The 22259-nt window shown below is 35.5% G+C and overlaps 1 protein-coding gene across 7 annotated transcripts in view; it reads left to right on the top strand.

The window, feature by feature from the left end:
* PEAK1 (pseudopodium enriched atypical kinase 1) overlaps positions 1-22259 on the top strand; it is a 324368-nt gene that overhangs the window by 155672 nt on the left and 146437 nt on the right. The gene's annotated exons all lie outside the window — the stretch shown is intronic.

Below are 22259 nucleotides of genomic sequence, written 5' to 3'. Positions count from 1 at the left end.
TGTTTAACCGACTGAGCCACCCAGGCGCCCCGAGCATCTGACTCTTGATTTCAGCTCAGGTCATGATCTCGTGGTTTGTGAGATCCAGCCCCATGTTGGACTCTGCGCTGACAGCACGGAGCCTGCTTAGGATTCTCTCTACCCCTCTCTCTGCTTCTTCCCTACTCATGTGTGTGCACACACTCTCTCTGTCTCTCTGTCTCTCTCAAAATAAATAATAAAATAAAACTTAAAAAAATAACAGTAATTAATGTGTATTGAGTGATCATCATATGCCAAGCATTGGGATTATTGATTATTATGCATTCTCAAGTTTCACAACTGTATTTGATGTGGGTCTTATTATTAGATAGCTCCATTTTACATCTGAGGAAACACGTTCTCGGAGAAGTTAAGTAAATTGCCCCACATCAAGTTTACTAGTTAGAGGTAGAACCAGTTCTGTCTGACTTCACAGCTGGAGCTCTTCATCAGAGATGTGTTTTGGTTTACAAATGTTCACTACCACGCGTTGCGGTTGCTTCTTTGTGCAGCGGTAGATAACAAGTTCTTATTAGCAGCATCCTCATCTCAGCTCCCTTAAGGCACATATGATGTTTCTTTTGCAGCACCAATTTTATTTTGTCAGGAATTTATCATGATTTTGATTATATTTTAAAAGTGTTAGTTATTGGGGCGCCTGGGTGGCGCAGTCGGTTAAGCGTCCGACTTCAGCTCAGGTCACGATCTCGCGGTCTGTGAGTTCGAGCCCCGCGTCGGGCTCTGGGCTGATGGCTCAGAGCCTGGAACCTGCTTCCAATTCTGTGTCTCCCTCTCTCTCTGCCCCTCCCCCGTTCATGCTCTGTCTCTCTCTGTCCCAAAAATAAATAAAAAACGTTGAAAAAAATTTAAAAAAAAAGTGTTAGTTATTATGTAATAAAAACGATAATCCATTCCTAAATGAAGGCTAAGTTACTTCAAGATGATCTCAGTAGACCCACATTTTATTTGAGATCGAGACTTAGAGGACAGAGAAATATAGTAGATATGAGAGGGGGAAAATGCAAAACTGACCTCCCTGGTCAGCTATTCTCCCTTGAAGTCTTCTTTGCCTTTTTCTTTTCTCTTTATCACCAGAAGTTCTTCATTGGTTTTCAGTCTCAGAAACTGATACTATCACTAAAGACTAAAATAGTAATGAATCCAGAGACCAATTTATCTTAATGTCATAAGTTTTCTGTTAAATTTGTATATAGTCCCTTCATATAGATTCTTATTCTAAGTGTGGATTCTTATTCTAAGTGTAGAAAACTAAGTATGGTAACCTATGATCAGGGTTTAAGACGATTAAGCCTATCACCAAGACTCAGCATATTAAATATAACCAGTTTTGGGGCGCCTGGGTGGCTCAGTCGGTTAAGCGTCCGACTTCGGCTCAGGTCACGATCTCGCGGTCCGTGAGTTCGAGCCCCGCGTCGGGCTCTGGGCTGATGGCTCAGAGTCTGGAGCCTGCTTGTGATTCTGTGTCTCCCTCTCTCTCTGCCCCTCCCCCGTTCATGCTATGTCTCTCTCTGTCTCAAAAATAAATAAAATGTTATAAAAAAAAAAATATATCTATATATAACCAGTTTTCCCCAAATGAATGTATAGGTTTAACTCAGTTCCTCAAATCCCAGCAAGATTTTTCATGTATGGTTTGCCATTTTCTACCAAGTTCTTTCTCTCCTCCCCATTATCACTGTCCCTCTGTCCCTCTCCACCATAAGAATTATAGCCAGTCCCCATTTGAGGACGGTTGAGGAAATGTTTCAGCAATTGCATGATATGCAAACATATATAATCAAATGTTTTACTCATTTATAGCCATTTTTCAGTCCAAGGTTTAGTGAATCTTAATTTTCTGAGATTTTGCTTAAGTAAGAAGAGTGTTTCACATCCCCGGAAAAGGAAGCTGTGTGTTAGGAGGAAAAGCAAAAATAAAACAAGAAAAGTTGTTACATTCTGGCTTTCTAAACTGAGGCTGTAAAATTCAAAATGATCCTGTGGAGTGAGAGATCTTCTGGGTTACACCCCTACCTTCTTGTGGGACTATCAACATACCTGACTAATGGAGTGAACTTCATGCCATTTTGTATTACTGATTCATTCATTCATCACACATTTACTTCATGCCATTTCGTATTACTAGCTCATTCATTAATCAGATATTTACTTGGGAAAAATAATATTTGCAATAGGTATAAATTTTTAAAACTATTTTGTGCTAACATAGTATCAAGTGGTTTATATATATAGCCTCTCTTGGCTGTAAGCATGTCACTGTGGAAGATACAAGGGATACATAAAGAAGGGTATATAGTATAAGTCCTGTCCTCAGAGGCTCACTATCTAGCAGGGCAGGCAAACATATAAAGAGATGTAGCAGTGTATCAAGTGGTTAATGGAAATATGACTGAGAATTGTGACAGTGCTTTTACCTACCTGGGAAGAGTGAGGGAAGGTTTCCCAAAGCACAGAAGTATCTTTCATAATTGTTACTGGATAAAAGGACTTTACTGCCAGGGAACAAGCTAGAGAAAAAGAATTATAAGCAAAGGGAATAACATGTGCCAAGATATACTTACCTTTTCTAGGGGGGGAAAGTCACAGACTTTTAAAGTTGAAGAGGTGATCTGAGATATTTTATTTCAGTGTCCTTGCTTAACATAAAAGGAAATGGAAGCCCTTGGAAACAAATGTACTTGCCCCAAAATTACTCAGAAATTACAGTATCACTTCAAGTATTCTCTCAAACTATATACTAAAATATATAAAATGTTATTTTGGTCAGATGTTACTCCAAGAAAGAAGGTTCTTCCTCATGTTTTCTTTGTTTATAATTCTGCTTTACTTCCAAGCTACAACATAACCAGGTGTTATTTCTTTTAACAATTTTTTTTATTATGAAAATTTCCAAGAATTAAAAATTATAATCATCTAACAAGCACCTGTTCTCTCACCGCCAAGAATTAAATGAATGCTAACATTCTGTCATTCTTGCTAAAGAAATAAAACAATTTAGGAACACTTGAGACCCTCTTTATATCACTCTCCAATCTCATTCCTATCCTCCTTCTTCCAGAGAAAATGTTCTACGAGGTTCGTGAAATATATTCTTATGTGTGTATTCACAAACAATATGCAGTGTAAATGATGACATTTTGTATTTGCACTTTTGCATCTTTCATTGATACAGTTTTGCATCTTTCATTGATGCGTGATGTTTATTGTATTTTTTCACATAAGTTCAAATTAAAATAGAACACAGTGGAGTAGATAGTATACTCTAGGCAGTTGTGGAGATTTGTGGTTGTGGCTTTCTTCTCTTCTTGCTACCCAAAATGCTGCTGTCATCTTAGTAAATCTTCATTATGTTTTGGAAGAATGTAATTCCATCATTATGTAGCTTTTCATATATATATATATACGTATATATATATGCATGTGTGTGTATATATATGTGTGTGTGTGTGTATACACACACACACACACCCATACATATTTTTAAAAATACATATTTTTTAAAATTTTATTTTATTTTTTTCTGAGAGAGAGTGCACACGCACATGAGTGAGGGGACACAGAAAGAGAGAGAGATCGAGAATCCCAAGCAGGCTCCACGCTGTCAGTGCAGAGTCCGATGTGGGACTCAAACCCATGAACTGCAAGATCATGACCTGAGCCAAAGTCGGATGCTTAACCAACTGACCACCCAGGTGCCCCTTAAGATTTTATTTTTAAGTAATGTCTAACCCAATGTGAACCTACAACCCCGAGATCAAGAGTCGCATGCTCTACCGACGGAACCAGCCAGGTGCACCTTTTCAAATATATCTTTAAAGATGTGTTGGGAAAACAGTTATTCTTGTGGACTTACATCTTCTGTAACATTAGATTTTTACAATTTTTTACTACTAAAATTAGAAATATTCTCTAGTATAGTCAAATGAGCAAGAAATGACTGTATCATGTGGTAGCAATTCTCCCTCTAGACATGTATTATTGGCAAGAAGATAATGATGCTAGTAAGCCAGTGGTGCTGTGTGGGAAGAGGTGGCCTCTGAAAACACTGTGACAAGATGACCCAGGAAGAGGATGTTTATCTGAACTTTGAGAAGAGTTTAGAAGTCCTTTCACCAAAGGCCTGGCTGTGGGCATGGAATGATGGAGGGAGAGAGAGGAATCTGCAGGAATTGTGAAGATTACTGTAGGTGTTGAGAACATATTTTTGTCCTTGGATTCATTGTGCCAGCTGTAATTAGCAGTAAATATTTTAAGTTAATGACACTCAGCTGGAACACCACGAAACATAGGAGGCAATTGAAGAGCATAATAGACGCAGAGAACCCCCATGTTTCTGTTACTAGAAGGAAAAGTCACCTACCATGCTCTTATAATAGTGAAAAACTGGAAATCTGTAAGAATGCTTCTAACAGACAAGCTAGTTATTTTCAATCCTTCTGATAACTTTAATTCTGAAGTAGTTGTCTCCATGTAGTAGCAACTGAATAATGGAGGAGAGAAAATGGTATTATCATTCTGGCTTATATATTTTAAAGATTAACCGTTTTGGTGCACAGTCACAGGAAAGCTTATCTAAAATTGCCAAATTGTAAAAATGGAAGGAAACTATTGATCCCTAAGAAATCATTCTTCTTGGAATCAGGCCCAGCTTTTGTGTCCTTCTGATGGTTTGGCGTATAGAAAGGGAGGAAAACATAGAACATTCTGGTACTGTAGCATCTGATGGTATGTAATGGGCCATTGTATAACTGGCAGGTAAGTTTCATATGAGGAAAGTTTAAAAGGAAACAAGACAAAGATGCTTTGCTTAGATGCAAAATGGGAGAAATACAGTCAGTATCTTCATTTCCAGATAGATTTCTTAAATAGCATTACTTTTCTACCCACTGCCCATCCATCAAGAATGGAAAATCGCTAGGACTCTTGGATTCTTATGTACACCATCCCCAAATCATCAGGCATGTGTCCGAGGTTAAAAAAAAAAAAAATGGAAAATGGCATTGTTGGCAACTATGTGAGGACATTGGAACCTTCATACATTGCAGGTGGGAATGTGAAATGTTTCGGCTGCTGTGAAAGTTAGGTGGTCCCTCAAAAAGTTAAGCCTGGAATTATCAGATAACCCAGCAATCTCACTTCTAGGTGTATACTCAAAATAATTGAAAACAGGGTTTCAACAATGTGTATACAAATGTTCATAGCAATACTACCCACAGTAGCCAAAAGGCAGAAAAAATTTAAATATCCATCAAGAGAAAATATGGACAAAACTTTGGGCCTATAAATTAAAAAGCTTAAATGGAAAAAGTTTTTGAAAGACCAAACTACCAAAGGTCTTAAGAAAAGACAGGTGACTTGGATAGTCCTGTATAATTAAAGACATTGAATTTGAGGTTTAAAACTTTCCACTCAGTGCAAAGAAAACTGTAAGCCCAGATGCCTTTACTGGCAAATCCTACCAAACATTTAAGGAAGAAATAATATCAATTCTACACAAATGGCAAGGAAATAAAAAAGTAAAATAGACTTTTTTACTAAGTCAGTGTTGTCATGATATCAAAACAACCTAAAGAAACTACAAAATTGGAAACTATAGACACAGGCTCAAATATCTTTAACAAAATATCAGCAAATAAAAAATAGCAAAATGTAGAAGTCATAAATTATGATTAAGTAGGCCTTATTTCAGGAATAGACAGTTTTAATCTTCAAAAACAAATCAGTGCAATTCACATATCAACAAAAAGGAAAAAAAAATACATGATTATCTCAGTAGTTAGATATTGCATCAATTCATGATAGAGAACTCTCAACAAACTAGAAATAGAAGGAATTTCTTCAACCTGGTAAAGGGAAAATATAAATATCCTATAGCTAATATCATACTTAATGATGGAAAATGGAATGTTTTCCTCCTAATATGGAAACAAGGCAAGAATGTCAACATTGTACTAGAGGTCATAGCCAGTTCTATAAGGGAAGAAAAAGAAAATGAAGACAGATTGAACAGGAAGAAATAAATATATTTGCAAATAAAATAATGAAATAATTTTCTATGTAGAAAATCCTGAAGAATCTACCCCCAAAAATCTGTTTTTACTATTAATAAGTAAATTTACCAAAGTCATGGGATACAAAGTCATTATATAAAAATAAATCAGGGGCTCCTGGGTGGCTCAGTTGGTTAAGTGTCTGATTTCAGCTCAGGTCATGATCTCACAGCTTATGAGTTTGAACCCCACGTTGGGCTCTGGTGTTGACAGCTCAGAGCCTGAAGCCTGCTACGAATTCTGTTTCTGCCTCTCTCTCTGCCCCTCCCTTGCTCATGCTGTGTGTGTGTGTATGTGTGTGTGTGTGTGTGTGTGTGTGTGTGTGTGTGTCTCGAAAATAAACATTAAAAGAAAAAGATTTAAAAATAAATCATATTTCTATATACTAGTAATTAACAATTGGAAGTTTAAATTTTAGAAAACACCATTTATAATGGTACTATAAAATATGAAATATGTATAAATCAAATGAAAAATATTCAGTGTCTGTGTGCTGAAAACCTACAAAGCCCTGATTAAAGAAATCAAAGAAGATTTTATTTATGGAGAGGGATACTGTGCTCAACTATTGAAAGAGTCAATATTGTTGAGATGTTGATTCTCCCAAATTGTTCTATAAAATTGAATGAAAACCCTATCAAAATCCCAGCAGGAAACATTTTATAGCAATAGACAAGCTGATTCTAAAATTTATTTGGACAGGCAAAGGAACAAGAAAAGCCCAAACGGTTTTGAGTAGAAACAGAATTGAAGGACTCAGACTACTTGATATCAAGATTTAGTGTAAAACTAAGGTAATCAAACAGTATATTATTATATGATTATTAAAAGAATAAACACATAGATCCATGGGAAAGAATAAGCAGTTCAGAAATAGATCTATACATATGTGGTGGATTTTTCGACAAAGGTGTGGAAACAATCCAGGAAGAAAGATTAATCTTTTCAATAAATAGTACTGAACACTTAAAAACAAAACCAAAAATAAAAGGGTATTGGCTCTTGCCTTGATGTGGGCCTCAGAGGTAAATTAAAGAGAGGAGATGGTAAGAAATTCACCTTATAGATGTAGAGAAAGTAAGAAGACTGCCCCAAGAATGGAAATATCAAAATGGTAGAGGGAATTATTGGAAAACAGCTTCATCATTTGAGAAGCATTATGTGTTATAGGAAATGTATATACATTATGAATAAATAAAGCTTCATTTAACTATGTTAGACTTGAGGGGCATTATGTAGGTCCCTTGAGGGAATCATGTAAAAACAATAACAAAACATTGATAAGTGTTATCACACTGGTTGGTGTCCAGAGAAGGAGAGTAGTTAATATCTACTTACATTCATCCTGAATAGGCTTCCTTTGCTAGCCCACTGAGCTCTGAGTCCACTGAGGGATGTTAATTGATTCACTGTCCCTTTGAGGACTTTGAGAAATTGCTGTTAATCTGATAGTCAGATAAAATCCAATATGGGATGTCTTCCATCTGCTGCCATTTGAATCTGTGATAATTACCTAAAGCTCAAAGAATAGACAGAGTGAAGGAACCTGATGTGGTTCCCTTTTATCTTTCCTCTTAGCTGTCATTTGATCTGCATTAAAGTGGGTAGTCTTTCTCTTGCCTCTGGTTGCTGGCCATTTTGTACAATCTCTATCACATAAAGAAAGCAGCAGAGGAATTTTTCCAAAATCTGTCAAAACTCTGTAGGAATGAAAGATCACTTCCCCATAAAAGAGTTTCCATGATACTCCACACATGGAGAAGAGGAGTTGGAGTTGCATGTGATCATTTTGGCCAACCATCTGTGGGCTTCTAACACACATTCTCATCTCTTATGAAGGATTTTTCATTGCAACTTGTACTCACTCTTTCCTTAAAATAAGTACTACTATTCTCCCTCAGTCTTCTATCACATAGCAAGAGCATTGGTGGAAATTGCTTTTCCATAAAAAGAACTGTGCCACCTACTCTTCAAATGCCACTGATTAAGAAGATCATTGATCTCCCCCCCACCCCCAACCCCTGGGGAATAAATTAGGCTTTCCCCTGAGAGTAGAAAAAATAATGGGATGTAAAGAATTAGGACGGCTGTGTGTTATGAGGAAAATGTTTAGGCAGTTGCCATGGAAATAGTATGTAGACATTCAAACCAGGAGCTTTTGATATCTCTGTTTTTGCCAAATATAAATCAGATATGAGTAACATTCATTCCCATTCTTGGCTCAGATTTAGTCTGACATGTGTAGTTATGTAAAATATGCTCCTAATATAGCATATTTGGTTAATATTTGCAGGAAATGGGCAATACCAGGGGCTGCCATGTTTTAAGATCATATTTGGGGCATAGAGGAGGTGATTCTCAGCAAATGATTCCTAAAAATAAATAGCACTACCAGAGTGCCCACAGCTGGGTTTCCCTATGACATTCACAATTAACAGAACTAATTAATTTTTTCTTAGTGAAACATGCACAATGTTGGACTTAATTTGTATTAGTTAATTGCTTGTGAATGATGTCAGATTCTGAAAATGCATACTTTAAGACTTTATTCTTAATGTATTTCACAGGTGGAGTAAAACCCAACAGGCATTATTTCTGAGTTACTGTTAGACGTTTCCGTCAGAAGACATCAGTTAGCCTTTGATTTCATGCTTTCTAAGTGAGGCATGATAGAAATCTAGAGAGGGTATATAGGAATTTTGGAAATACGGAGAATTTGACAAAATTTTCCACAGCTTGAACTTTTTTTTACTAATTCCAGAGATAATACAGACAATGCAAAGACTCCCTGCAGCCACTGCCTTTTAATGGGAACACAAGCCAAAACAATAGGAAAATCTAAAAATTATTAGAATATATACTCTATTCATGGAAAATATTATGTTACCTACTAATTCCAGTACCTCATCCTTGTATGCCAACTTTGTTAGCCATTTCATAGCTCATAAGTTTATCTTTACCCTGTGTATTTTCTCCTGTCTCAGATTTCCTCTGAGACTTATTATGTACTTTGTAAGTAGATACCCTAGAGGCTTGCTTTCTTATTAAAGCAGTAATAGAGTATATGGTCCAATACATATAATAAGTAATTTAATGAGACCAAATAGTTACACAGATGGAACAGTGGGAAAGTACTAATCAGAGTTTTTCAGAGGAAGTGATTTTCAGTCAAAATTTAAAGATAAAAAACCTTCCTCGGGTGCCTGTGTGGCTCAGTCAGTTAAGTGTCCGACTTTGGCTCAGGTCATGATCTTGCAGTTTGTGAGCTCCACGTCAGGTTCAAAGCCCTCAGTGCAGAGCCCGCTTCAGATCCTCTCTTACCCCGTCTCTCCTCCTCCCCTGCTTGTGCTCACACTATCTCTCAAAAATAAGTAAACATTAAAAAAAAAACATTTCTGAGGTCATTTATACAATTTATTTCAGAGGTTTTAAAATTAAAAGTATCTGTGCTATTTAGGACATAAAGATGTTTGCAACGATTATGTTAGGAGGGTGTCTTCACTAAAGCATGTCTATATTGGATGAAATCTGGAAATAACTTAAACATCAAAACATAAAGGAATGGGTAAATAATAGGATAAATCTAGAAAATGAAAATATACTGCCATTTAAAGTAAGGTTATAGAAGAATACATATTGATATGGAAAACTATTCATGATACATTGTCCAGTGGGAAAATCAGAATTTTGTTTGGAATTCTATCACATCTGTGGATCATTTTGGAGAAAATTGACATCTTTACTATGATGGATCTTACACTCAATGAACACAGTATGGCTCTCCACTTATTTAGATCTTTGATTTCTCACATTAGCATTTTATGGTTCTTAGCATACAGTTGCTGTATCTGTTTTCTTAGACTTGTACACTTAGGATTTCATTTTTATTCCTTTTTTTTTTTTGCAGATGTTAAAGGCATTTTTAAATATTGGTTTCTATTTGTGTATTGCTTGTATAGAGAAGTGCAGTTAATTTTTGTGTGTTGACCTTGTATCCTGCAACCTTACCATACTCATTTATTAATTCAAAGAGGTTTTTTATAGGTTCTTAGGTATTTTCTATGTACACAACTTCATGTCAACTGCAGATTGGCACAATTTTATTTCTTCCTAATCTGTATGCTTTTTAATTTCTTTCTTTTGCCTTTAGCAGACTGAATACAACATAGCACTTCCAGGATATTGTGGAATATGAATGGTGAGAGTGGGCATCTTTGTCTTATTCCCTATTTGGGTGGAAAAGCTGATTTTTTACTATAAGTATGATGTTAGCTGTAGGTTTCTGTAGATGACTTTTAATCATGTTAAAGAAGTTCTATTCCTAGTTGGCCGAGAGTTTTCATTATAATAGGTATTGGATTTTATCAAATTTTCTTCCTCGGTCTGTTAATATGGTGGGTTACATTGATTAATTTTTTAATATTGAACTTACATTCCTAGGGTGAACCCCACTTGTTTAGGGTGCACTATTCTTTTTATATATTACTGGATTTGATTTGCTGACATTTTTCGGAGAGTTTTTATATTTATGTTCATTAGGCATACTGGTCTAGTTTTGATTAATTGATTTTGGGAATTGTGTGCTGTTTTGCCTGGTTTTGGCATCAGAATAAAGCAGATATCGTAAAATCAATTGGAAGTATTCCCTTCTTTTCTACTTTCTAGAATATATTGTCCAGAACTGGTATTATTTCTTCTTTAAATGTTTGGTAGAAATCAAGAGTAAAACCAACTGCTACTGGAGTTGTTTTGTTTTGTTTTGTTTTGTTGTAGAAGGCTTTTTACCTACAAGTTCAGTGTCTTATAGTTGCAGGGCTCTTTAGTGTATCTGTTTTTATCTCAGGTGAGTTTTCGTGGCTTGTGATTTTCAAGGGATGTATTTTATCTAAGTTGTCAAATTTAAATGTGTAGAATTGTTCATACTGTTTTAATATCTTCCAGGTCTGTAGTGATATCTTTCATTCCTCATACTGGTAATTTGTGTCTTCTCTTTGTCAGTCTCACTAGAAATTTATAAAATCATTAATATTTTCAAAGAATCAGCTTTAGGTTTTATTGTTTTCCTCTTTTCTATTTCAGATGTTCCTGCCTTTAGCTTTTATTATTTTTTTTTACTTCTGCATGCTTTAGTTTTATTTTTGTCATATTCTAATTTTTCATGGTAGAATCTTAGATTATTAGATTATTGGTTTGAGACTTTAATTTTGTAATATAAACATTTAATACTGTAACTTTCCCTGTAAGCACTGCTTTAACTGCATCCCACAAATTCAGAAATTTTGTAATTCTAATTTCCCTTTAATCTTCCTCTTTGAATGAAGGGTTATTTAGACCTTTTCCAAGTGTTTGGAGAGTTTCCTGTTACCTTTCTTTTATTTTCTATTTCTTAAGGTCAGAGAATATTCATTATGATTTCTGTTCTTTTAAATATCTTAAGATTTCTTTCATGACCTAGGTTATGGCATATCTTGGTAAATGTACACTTGAAAAGACTGTATGTTCTGCTGTTGTTGGATAAAGCATTCTATGAATGTCCATTTCCATCGATTGATAGTATTGTGTGGCTCTTCTATATCCTTACTGATTTTTTTGTCCACTGTTTACTGAGAGAGGAGTATTGAAGTGTCCAGCTGTAATTTATGGATTTATCTATTTCTCCTTTCAGATTTGTCAGTTTTTGCTTCTTCTATCTTGAATCTATCTTTTTAGGTTCATTTAAGAGTGGTTATACCTTCTTAGTGAATTGACATTTTTATCATTATATAAGGTTCCTCTTTATCCCTGTCAATTTTCTTTACTTTGAAGTCTACTTTGATAATATAACCATTCCAGCTTTATTTTGATTACTGCTTTCATTTCATATTTTTCCTTCTTTTTACTTAAAAATTACTTATTTTGAGAGAGAGAGAACTCATGAGCAGGGGAGGGAGAGAGAGAGAAGGAGAGAGTCCAAGCAGGTTCCACACACCTCACTGAGTCTGATGTGGGGCTCAATCTCACAACCATGAGATCATGACCTGAGCCTAAATCAAGAGTCAGACACTTAACCAACTGAGCCACCCAGGTACCTTCCTTTTTTACTTTTAATCCACCTATATCATTTTTTTGAAATGAGTCTGTTGCAGATGCCAAATATTTAGGTCATGATTTTTAAAATCCATTGTGACAGTTTCTTTTAAATGGTGTGTTTAGGGGCGCCTGGGTGGCGCAGTCGGTTAAGCGTCCGACTTCAGCCAGGTCACGATCTCGCGGTCCGTGAGTTCGAGCCCCGCGTCGGGCTCTGGGCTGATGGCTCGGAGCCTGGAGCCTGTTTCCGATTCTGTGTCTCCCTCTCTCTCTGCCCCTCCCCCGTTCATGCTCTGTCTCTCTCTGTCCCAAAAAAAAAAAAAAAAAAAAAATGGTGTGTTTATACAATTTGCATTTAATGTAATTGATATGTTTGAGTTTAGGTCTACCATTTATTTTCTGTTTGCTTCCTCTGTTTTGCATCCTATTTTTTCTTTCTTTCCTCATTTGAACATCTTTTGGTTTTCCATTTAATTTACCTATTATGTTTTTTTACTGCATGTCTTTGTAAAAAAAATTAGTAGATGCTCTAGGGATTACAATGTACATATTAAGCTTTTTGTAGTCTGCTCAGAATCAGTATTTTACCACTTCAAGTAAAATGTAGAAACCATATCACCAAATAGGTGACTTTCCTCCCTCCCCCCCATGTTAGGTTATAGTTACCTTATATATTACATTATATGCATTGAAAATTCCATCAGACAGTACAGTAATTTTTGCTTTTAGCTGTCAAACGTATTTTAAAGAATTCAAGAGGAGGAGAATAGTCTATTATAGTTATCCAGATATTTACCATTTCTCTTTTTCATTATTTATTTTTAGTCTTCCAAATTCCATCTGATAACATTTCTTTTTGTCTGAAAAATAGAAAAAGCAGCTCTTTTATAGCATATCTGCTGGCAACCTTTTATGTTGTTCTTCTTCATCTGAAATGTCTTTGACTTTTGTATCTGAAGAACATTTTTGTTGAATATAGACTTCTTGGTTGACAGTTCTTTTCTTTCAGTACTTTAAAGATACTGTGCCACTTCATACTGGCCTCATGGTTTCTGATGAGAAATTCATGGTCATTCAAATCAGTTCCCTAAAAGTGTTGTTTTTCTTTGGCTGGTTTTAAGCTATGTTTCTCTTTTTAGTTTTCATCAGATTGATTAGGATCTGTAGGCTTATCCTTTGTTGAGTTCACTGAACTTATTTAATCTGTGGATTTATGTGTTTTGCCAAACTTGGGAATTTCAGACATTATTTCTTCCAATGTTTTTTTAGCACCATAATCTTTTTCCTTTCCTTCTGGGACACCAGTGACATAGATAAAAGACCTTTGGTTATTTTTTCCACAGGTTCCTGAAGCTCTCTTGATTTTTTTTTTTTTAACATTTATTTATTTTTGAGACAGAGAGAGACACAGCATGAACGGGGGAGGGGCAGAGAGAGAGGGAGACACAGAATCAGAAGCAGGCTCCAGGCTCTGAGCCATCAGCCCAGAGCCCGATGCGGGGCTCGAACCCACGGACCGCGAGATCGTGACCCGGGCTGAAGTCGGACGCCTAACCGACTGAGCCACCCAGGCGCCCCTCTTGATTTTTTTTTTAAATTTAGTTTGGGGTGCCTGGGTTGCTCAGTCAGTTAAGTGTCTGACTCTTGATTTCAGCTCAGGTCATGATCTCACAGTTCATGGGATTGAGCCCTGCATCAGGCTGTGCACTAATAGTGAAAATCCTGCTTGGGATTCTCTTTTTTCCCCTCTGTCTGCCCCTTCCTCCCACCACTCAAAAAACAAACAAACAAAAACATTAAAAAAATTTCTCTTTATTGTTCATATTATATTGTATAATTTCTATTAAACTATCCTCACATTGACTCTTTCCTTTTATCATCTGATATTGAGCTGTCCCAGTGAGTTTTTTCATTTAAAATGTATTTTTTAACAAAAACCATAAGTAACAATAAGAAAAATAGGAAGCACAAAAGCCAAAAAAAAAAAAAAAAAAGCTGTATCTGTTAAAAAAAATCAGTCAAGAGAAGCACAAAGTAAAAGGATGTAAAAGATGATATCAAGTATGTGAGATGTGGAGGGGAAAAGAGTAAAGGATGAGTTCAAAATTAAGCGAACATCAGCTTAATATAGACTGCTATATACAGAAGATGTTACCTATAAACCAAATGGTTTATGAAATGGTTACCAAATGGTAACCAGAAATTAAAAAACACTAACAGATATGCAAAAAGTAAAGAGTAAGGAACTCAAGTGTATCACTAAACAAAACCAGCAAACCATGAAAGAAAGAGAAGAAAGGAATAGAGAAAAACTACAAAACAAAAACAATCACAGAACAAGTAACAAAAGGGCAAAAATACATATCTATTAATAATTGCTTTGAACGTAAATGGACTAAATGCTCCAATCAAAAGACATAGCATGAGAGTGGATAAAAAAATGAAACCCATCTATATGTTGCCAACAAGAGACTCATGTTACACCTAAAAACACCTGGAGATTGAAAGTGAGAGGATGGAGAAATATTTATCATGCAAATAGATGTAAAAAGAAATCCAGAGTAGCAATACTTATATCAGACAAAATAGACTTTAAAATAAAGTATGGAAAGAGACGAAGTAGGACACTAATACTAAAGGGGACAATCCAGCAAGAAGACATAACAATTGTAAATATTTATGTATCCAACATGTAAGCACCCAAATACATAAAACAGTTAATAATAAACATAAAGGAACTAATTGATACTAATACAATAATAGTAGGGGACTTTAACACCCCACTTATATTAATAGATCATCTAAACAATGAACAAGGAAAACAGTGGCTTTGTTTTTTGTTTTGTTTTCTTTTTTTTAATGTTTATTTCTTTTTCAGAGAGAGAGAGAGAGAGAGAGAGAGAGAGACAGAGACAGAGACAGAGCACAAGCAGGGGAGGGGCAGAGAGAGAGGGATACAAAATCCAAAGCAGAGTCCGGACTCTGAACTGTCAGCTCAGAGCCCAACAAGGGCTCGAACCCACGCACTGTGCGATCATGACCTGAGCCAAAGTCGGACATTTAACCGACTGAGCCACCCAGGTTCCCCAACAGTGGCTTTGAATGACACAGTGGACCAGAGGGATTTAATATATATATTCAGAACATTCCATCTTAAAACAGCAGAAAACACATTCTTTTTAAGTGCACATGGAACGTTCTCCAGAACAGAACACATATTAGGTCAAAAATAAGCCTCAGCAAATTCAAAAAGAGTGAAGTTATACCATGCATCTTTTCTGACCACAGTGCTATAAAATTAGAAATCAACCTTTAGAAGAAATCTGGAGCAATCACAAATACATGGACGTCAAATAACATGCTACTAAATAATAAATAGGTCAACTAAGAAATCAAAGAAGAAATAATAAGTTACATGGAGAGAAATAAAAATGAAAACACCATGGTGCAAAATCTTTGGGATGCAGGAAAAGCAGTTCTAAGGGAAGTTTTATAAAATACAGGCCTACTTCAAAAAGCAAGAAAATTCTCAAATGAATGACCTTACCTTAAACCTAAAGAAGCTAGAGAATGAAGAACAAACAAAGGAAGGAAATAATAAAGATTCAAGTTTGAGACCCATGTTAGGGGCAGAAATTACTTTAAAAAAAAAGCATAGAACAGAAATAAATAGAAACTAAAAAAACAATAGCACAGATCAATGAAACCAGGAGCTGGTTCTTTGAAAAGATCAACACAATTGATAAGCCTCTAGCCAGACTCGTCAACAACAAAAAAAGAGAGACAGAGGGAGAGAGAAAAAGGAGTCAAACAAAATTACCCATGAAAGAGGAAAAATAACAACCAACACTACAGAAATACAAACAGTTGTAAGAGAATATTGTGAAAAACTATAAAAAAACAAATTAGACAACCTAGAAGAAATGGATAAATTCCTAGAAACATTTAACCTACCAAACTGAGACAGGAAGAAATAGAAAATATGAACAGACTAATTACCAGCAATGAGATTGAATCAGTAATCAAAAAAGTCTCCACAAAAGAAGTCCAGGACCAGGTGGCTTGCAGGCAAAAAAAAAAAACAAAAAAACCACAAAAAAGAGAACTACAGGCCACTATCTCTGATGAACATAAATGCAAAAATCCTCAGCAAAATATCAGCAAATAGAATCCAACAATACATTTTAAAAAATCATTCACCACTGTCATGTGGGATTTATTTTTGGTTAGTGAGGGTAGTTTAGTATTCATGAATCAATTAACATGATACATCATATCAATAAGAGATAGGATAAGAACCATTTGATCATATCAATAGATGCAGAAAATGCATTTGACAAAGCAGTATACCATACATTCGTGATAAAAGCCTTCAACAAAGTAGGTTTAGAGGTAATATACCTCAACATAATAAAGCCCATATATGAAAAACCCACTATCAATACCATCCTCGATGGAAAGAAACTGAGAGCTTTTCCCCTAAAGTCGGGAATAAGACAAGGATGCCCCTCTCACCACTTCTATTCAACATAGTCTGGAAGTCCCAGCCACAATTAGACAACAAAAAGAAGTAAAAGGCATCTGAATTGATAACAAAGAAGTAAAACTTTCATTCTTTGCAGATGATATGATGCTATATATAGAAAACACTAAAGGCAAACAAACATTGTAACTGATAAATGAATTCAGTATGGTTTCAGGATACAAAATTAATGTGCAGAAATCTGCATTTCTATACACTAACAGTGAAGCAGCAGAAAGAGAAATCAAGAAAACGATCCCATTTGCAATTGCACCAAAAATAATACAACACCTATGAATAAATCTAACCAAAGAGGTGACAGACCTGTACTCTGAAAAGTATAAAACAGTGATGAAAGAAATTGAAGATGACACAAAGAGACATTCCATGCTCATAGGTGGAAAGAAGAAAATTGTTAAAATGTCTATACTACACAAAGCAATCTACACATTTAATGCAATCCCTGTCAAAATACTAGGAATATTTTTCACAGAACTACGACAAAAAAAATCCTAAAATTTGTATGGAACTGCAGAAGACCCCAAATTGCCAAAACAATTTTGAAAAATAAAAGCAAACTTGAAGGTACCAAAATTTCAGACTTTAAGTTACATTACAAAGATTTAGTAATCAAAACAGTATGGTACTGGCACAAAAATAGACACGTAGATCAGTGGAACAGAATAGAAAGCTCTGAAATAAATCCACAATTATATAGTCAATTAATTGTTGACAAAGCAGGAAAGAATATCCAATGGTAAAAAGACAGTCTCTTCAACAAATGTTGGTGGATAGGTACATGCAAAAGAATGAAACTGAACCAGTTTCTTTAACCATACACAAAAATAAATTCAAATGGATTAAAAACCTAAATGTGAGACCTGAAACCGTAATATTCCTAGAAGAGAGCACAGGCAGTAATTCCTCTGACATTGGCCATAGCAACATTTTTCTAGATCTGTCTCCTGAGGCAAGGGAAACAAAAACAAAAATAAGGTATTGGGACTACATCAAAATAAAAACTTCTGCACAATGAAGGAAACAACAAAACTGAAAGGCAACCTACTGATGGGAGAAAGTATTGGCAAATGACGTATCCTATAAAGTGTTAGTATCCAACATATATGAAGAACTTCTACATATCAACACCCAAAAAACAACCCAATTTAAAAATGGGTAGAAGGAATGAACGGACATTTCTCCAAAGAAGACATCCAGATGGTCAGCAAACACATGAAAAGATGCTCAAAATTACTCATCATCAGGGATATGCAAATGAAAACTACAATCTTATATCACCTCACACCCATCAGAATGGCTAAAATCAACAACACAATAAACAGCGTGTATTGGCAAGGATGTGGAGTAAAAGGAACCCTCTTGCACTGTTGGTGGGAATGCAAACTGGTGCAGCCACTGTGGAAAACAGTGTGGAGTTTCCTCAGAAAGTTAAAAATAGAGCTACACTATGATCTGGTAATCATACTACTGGGTATTTACCCAAAAAAATACAAAAACACTAATTCAAAGAGATACATGCACTCTGATGTTTAAAGCAGCATTATTTACAATAGGCAAATTATGGAAGCAGCCCAAGTGTCCATTAACTGATGAATGGGTAAAGAAGATGTGATATATATGTATGTATACACACACACACACACACACACACACATATATATATATATATACACATACATATGCACATATACACAGTGGAATATTATTCAGCCATAACAAAGAGTAAAATCTTGCCTTTTGCAACCACATGGATGGAGCTAGAGAATATAATGCTAAGCAAAATAAGCCAGAGAAAGACAAATACCAAATACCATATGATTTAACTGAAATACAGAATTGAAGAAACAAAACAAAGGACCTGAGGAAACAGACTCTTAACTATAGAAAACAAACTGATGGTTACAAAAGGGGTCAATGGGTGAAATAGGCAATTGGGATTAAGGAGTGCACTTGTGGTGATGAACACTGGGTGATATATGGAATTGTTGAGTCACTATATTGTACACCTGAAGGTTGTATAACACTGTATGTTAACTATACTGGAATTAAAATAAAATATAATAAAATAAATAAAATGTATTTTTCAGTTCTAAAATTGCCCATTGATTATACCTTCTGTTTCTTTGTTGTGACTTTCTAGCTTTCCTTTTGATTCAAGAGCTTTTACCCTTACATGATCAAGTATTTTCTTAATATCCACTTTAATGTCTTTGTCAGATATTTCCACCATTTTTGTCATCTTGTAATTGTCATCTGTTGATTGTTTTTTCCCATGGGGTTCTTCACAGGGTATTTTGGATACCCTGGATATTTTGAATATTATGAGTCTCTATTATTAATACATTGGACCAATCTCTTATTTACATTTCTACAACATGCCCTTGCCCGCAGATTCTGACAGGATTCTGATTGGCTTTTCCCTCTCCCCCCACCCCCCCCCCCCTCAGGTGCTTAGCTTCAGTTTTCTCTGATCTGTTAATTTACATTATTCTCTCAATGAATATTTATTTGGTACTCACAGGGTTCTAAGCACAGTTGTAGGCACTGAGGGTTCCTTAATGAACAAAACAGACAAAACTGCTTGCTTTTATGGAGCATATGTTCTGGCAGGGGGAAACAAACATCAACAATAAACCTAATAATTAAGTCGCATTACCCATTAGTAGGTGATAATCTCCTGTGGGCAAAAATATAGTATGATAGTGGGATTGGAAGTGGTAGACTGGTGTTGAAATTTTAAATAGGTTAGTAAATATAGGACTCATTGATAAGGGGACATTTGAGCAAAGACTTGAATCCATTTACCTTCTTTCCAACTTCTAAAAGTTCATTGACATTTGTCATCTGAGTCTATCTCTTCTCTTGTTCTTCATTCTTTTACTATTACTAGAGTGAAGTTTTAGAGCCAAGAAAAATTCCTATATCCAACCAAAAGATCTATAAGAGCAATTCTTTTAAAAAAATTTTTTTTTAACGTTTATTTATTTTTGAAACAGAGAGAGACAGAGCATGAATGGGGGAAGGTCAGAGAGAGGGAGACACAGAATTGAAACAGGCTCCGGGCTCTGAGCTGTCAGCACAGGGGCCCGATGCAGGGCTCGAACTCACCGACCGTGAGATCGTGACCTGAGCCGAAGTCGGCGCTCAACCGACTGAGCCACCCAGGCTCCCCTATAAGAGCAATTCTATGGAAAATTAAATATAACAATATTTATATGGTTACTGGTGGTTTATTCCCCAGGGTATTTTTTTCTTATATTTTCCTAAGTGAAATAAAAAGTAATTTTTTTTTTATAATGGAACTATAATCATTTGCTTCTTATAATTTCTTAATCTTTTTTACTTTTTGTGTCCTCTTTGGACAAGACCCAGAATACTTTTAATGATTTTATTTATAAGAAGTACCAGAAATTTTTCTTATTTATTTATTTTTATTGAGGTAAAAAATGGACATAACAAAAATAATCATTTTAAAGTCACAATTTAATGGCATTTAATACATACACAATGTTGTGCAATCTCCACCTCTATCAAGTTCCAAAACATTTTCATCACCCCCAAAGGAAATCCCTTATCCATTAAGCAGTTATCCTCTAACTTACTTTCCCCCATCTCCTATCAACCCCTAGTCAGTTTTCTATTTGTATGGTTTTACCTATTCTCAGCGTTTAATATGAATGGAATCATACAATATGTGACTGGTTGTATATGGCTTCTTTTATTAGAATAATGTTTTCAAGTTTCATTCATGTTGTAGCATGTACTGAGATTTCATTTTTACAGCTGAATAGTAGTCCATCATGTATGTATGGTACATTTTGTTTATCCATTCATCTGTCAGTGACACTGGGTTGCCTCCACCACCTTTTGGCTGTTGGGAATAATGCTGCCATGAACATTTACTTACACGTATCTGTTTGAGTTCCTCTTTTCAGTTCCTTTGCGCATACACCTAGCAGTAGCATTGCTAGATTTTGTGGCAGTTCCATGTTTAAAAGCTTGAGGAACTGCTACAGTGTTTTCCACAGGAGCTGTACCATGTTATAGTCTCACCAGCAGTGTATGAGATCTGCATCCTTACAAATTCTTGTTATCTTTCATTTTGATGGTTATGGTCATCCTAGTGGATTAATGCTTTATCTCATTGTGGTCTTGATCTGCATTTTACTTATGACCAATGATGTTGAGCACCTTTTTGTTTGCTTGTTGGCCATTTTTTATCTTTTTTTGGGGGGGGGGGGAAATAAACTCAAGTCCTTTGCACATTTTTAATTGGGTTCTTTGTCTTTTGTTGTTGAGTTGTGAGTTATTTATATCTCCTAGATAAAAGTGTTTTATCAGATATGTGATATACAAGTATTTTCTCTCATTCTGTAGGTTGTCTTTTTACATTCTTAGTAGCGTCTTTTGATGCACAAAAGGTTTTAACTTTTTTTGAAGTTATTTTACTTACTTTGAGAGAGAGAGAACAGGAGGGACAAGTTGGTCTCTTAAACTGACTGAGCCACCCAGGTACCCTAAAAGTTTTTAATTTTGAAAGAGCCTAATATGTCTATATTTTCATTCATTGCTTGTGCTTTTGATGTTATATCTAAGCATTCATTGCCAAATCCAAAATACTGAAGTTTCCCCCCATGTTATCTTCTAAAATTTTTATAGTTTTAGTGCCAACATTTAGGTCATTGATCAATTTTGAGTTAATTTTTGTATATGAAGTGAAGTAGGGAGTCCAACTTCATTCTTTTACATGTCTATATTAATTGTACCAGCACTATTTGTTGAAGAGATTATTTTTTACCCCACTGAATGGTCTTAGCACCCTTGTCAAAACTCATTTAACCATAGATGTATGGGTTTATTTCTGGACTTCCAGTTCTATTCCATTTGTCTGTCCTTGTGCTAGTACCATGTTATTTTGATTACTGTAGCTTTATAATAATTTTCAAATTTGGGAAGTGTGAGTTTTCCAATTTTTTTTTCTTTTTCAGGATTTTCTTGGTTATTCAGGGTCCCTTCCAATTCCATATGAATTTTTTTAATGTTTATTTTTTGAAAGAGAGAGCACATGCATGTGAGCAGGGGAGCAGGGAGGGGGAGGGGCAGGGACTGGGGGGGGGGGGGCCGACAGAGGATCCCAAGCAGGCTCCATGCTGACAGCAGAGAGCCCAATGTGGGGCTCAAACTCATGTGCCTTGAGATCATGACTTGAGCCAAAGGCAGACACTTAACCAACTAAACCACCCAGCTGCCCCAATTTCATGTGATTTGTGCAATCAGCTTGTCAATTTCTACATAAAGGGCAATTGAGATTCTGATATGGATTGCCTTGAATCACTAGATGAATTGGGGGATATTGCCATTTTTACAATATTAAGTTTTTCAATCCATGAATGTGGGATTTTTAAAAATTTATTTAGGTTTCTTTTCATTTCATTAATGTTTTACAGTTTTTCACTTCCTTGGATAAACTTATTTGTAAATTTTTTTGATGCTATTGTAAATGGAATTGTTTTCTTAATTCGTTTCCATGTTCATGTTCAGTATATAAAAACACAATT

This window comes from Neofelis nebulosa, chromosome 7, assembly GCF_028018385.1.
Source record: "Neofelis nebulosa isolate mNeoNeb1 chromosome 7, mNeoNeb1.pri, whole genome shotgun sequence".
In the NCBI taxonomy this organism is placed as follows: Eukaryota; Metazoa; Chordata; class Mammalia; order Carnivora; family Felidae; genus Neofelis; species Neofelis nebulosa.
Note: the sequence above shows the minus strand (reverse complement) of the source record. Positions and strands in the feature narration are given on the sequence as shown.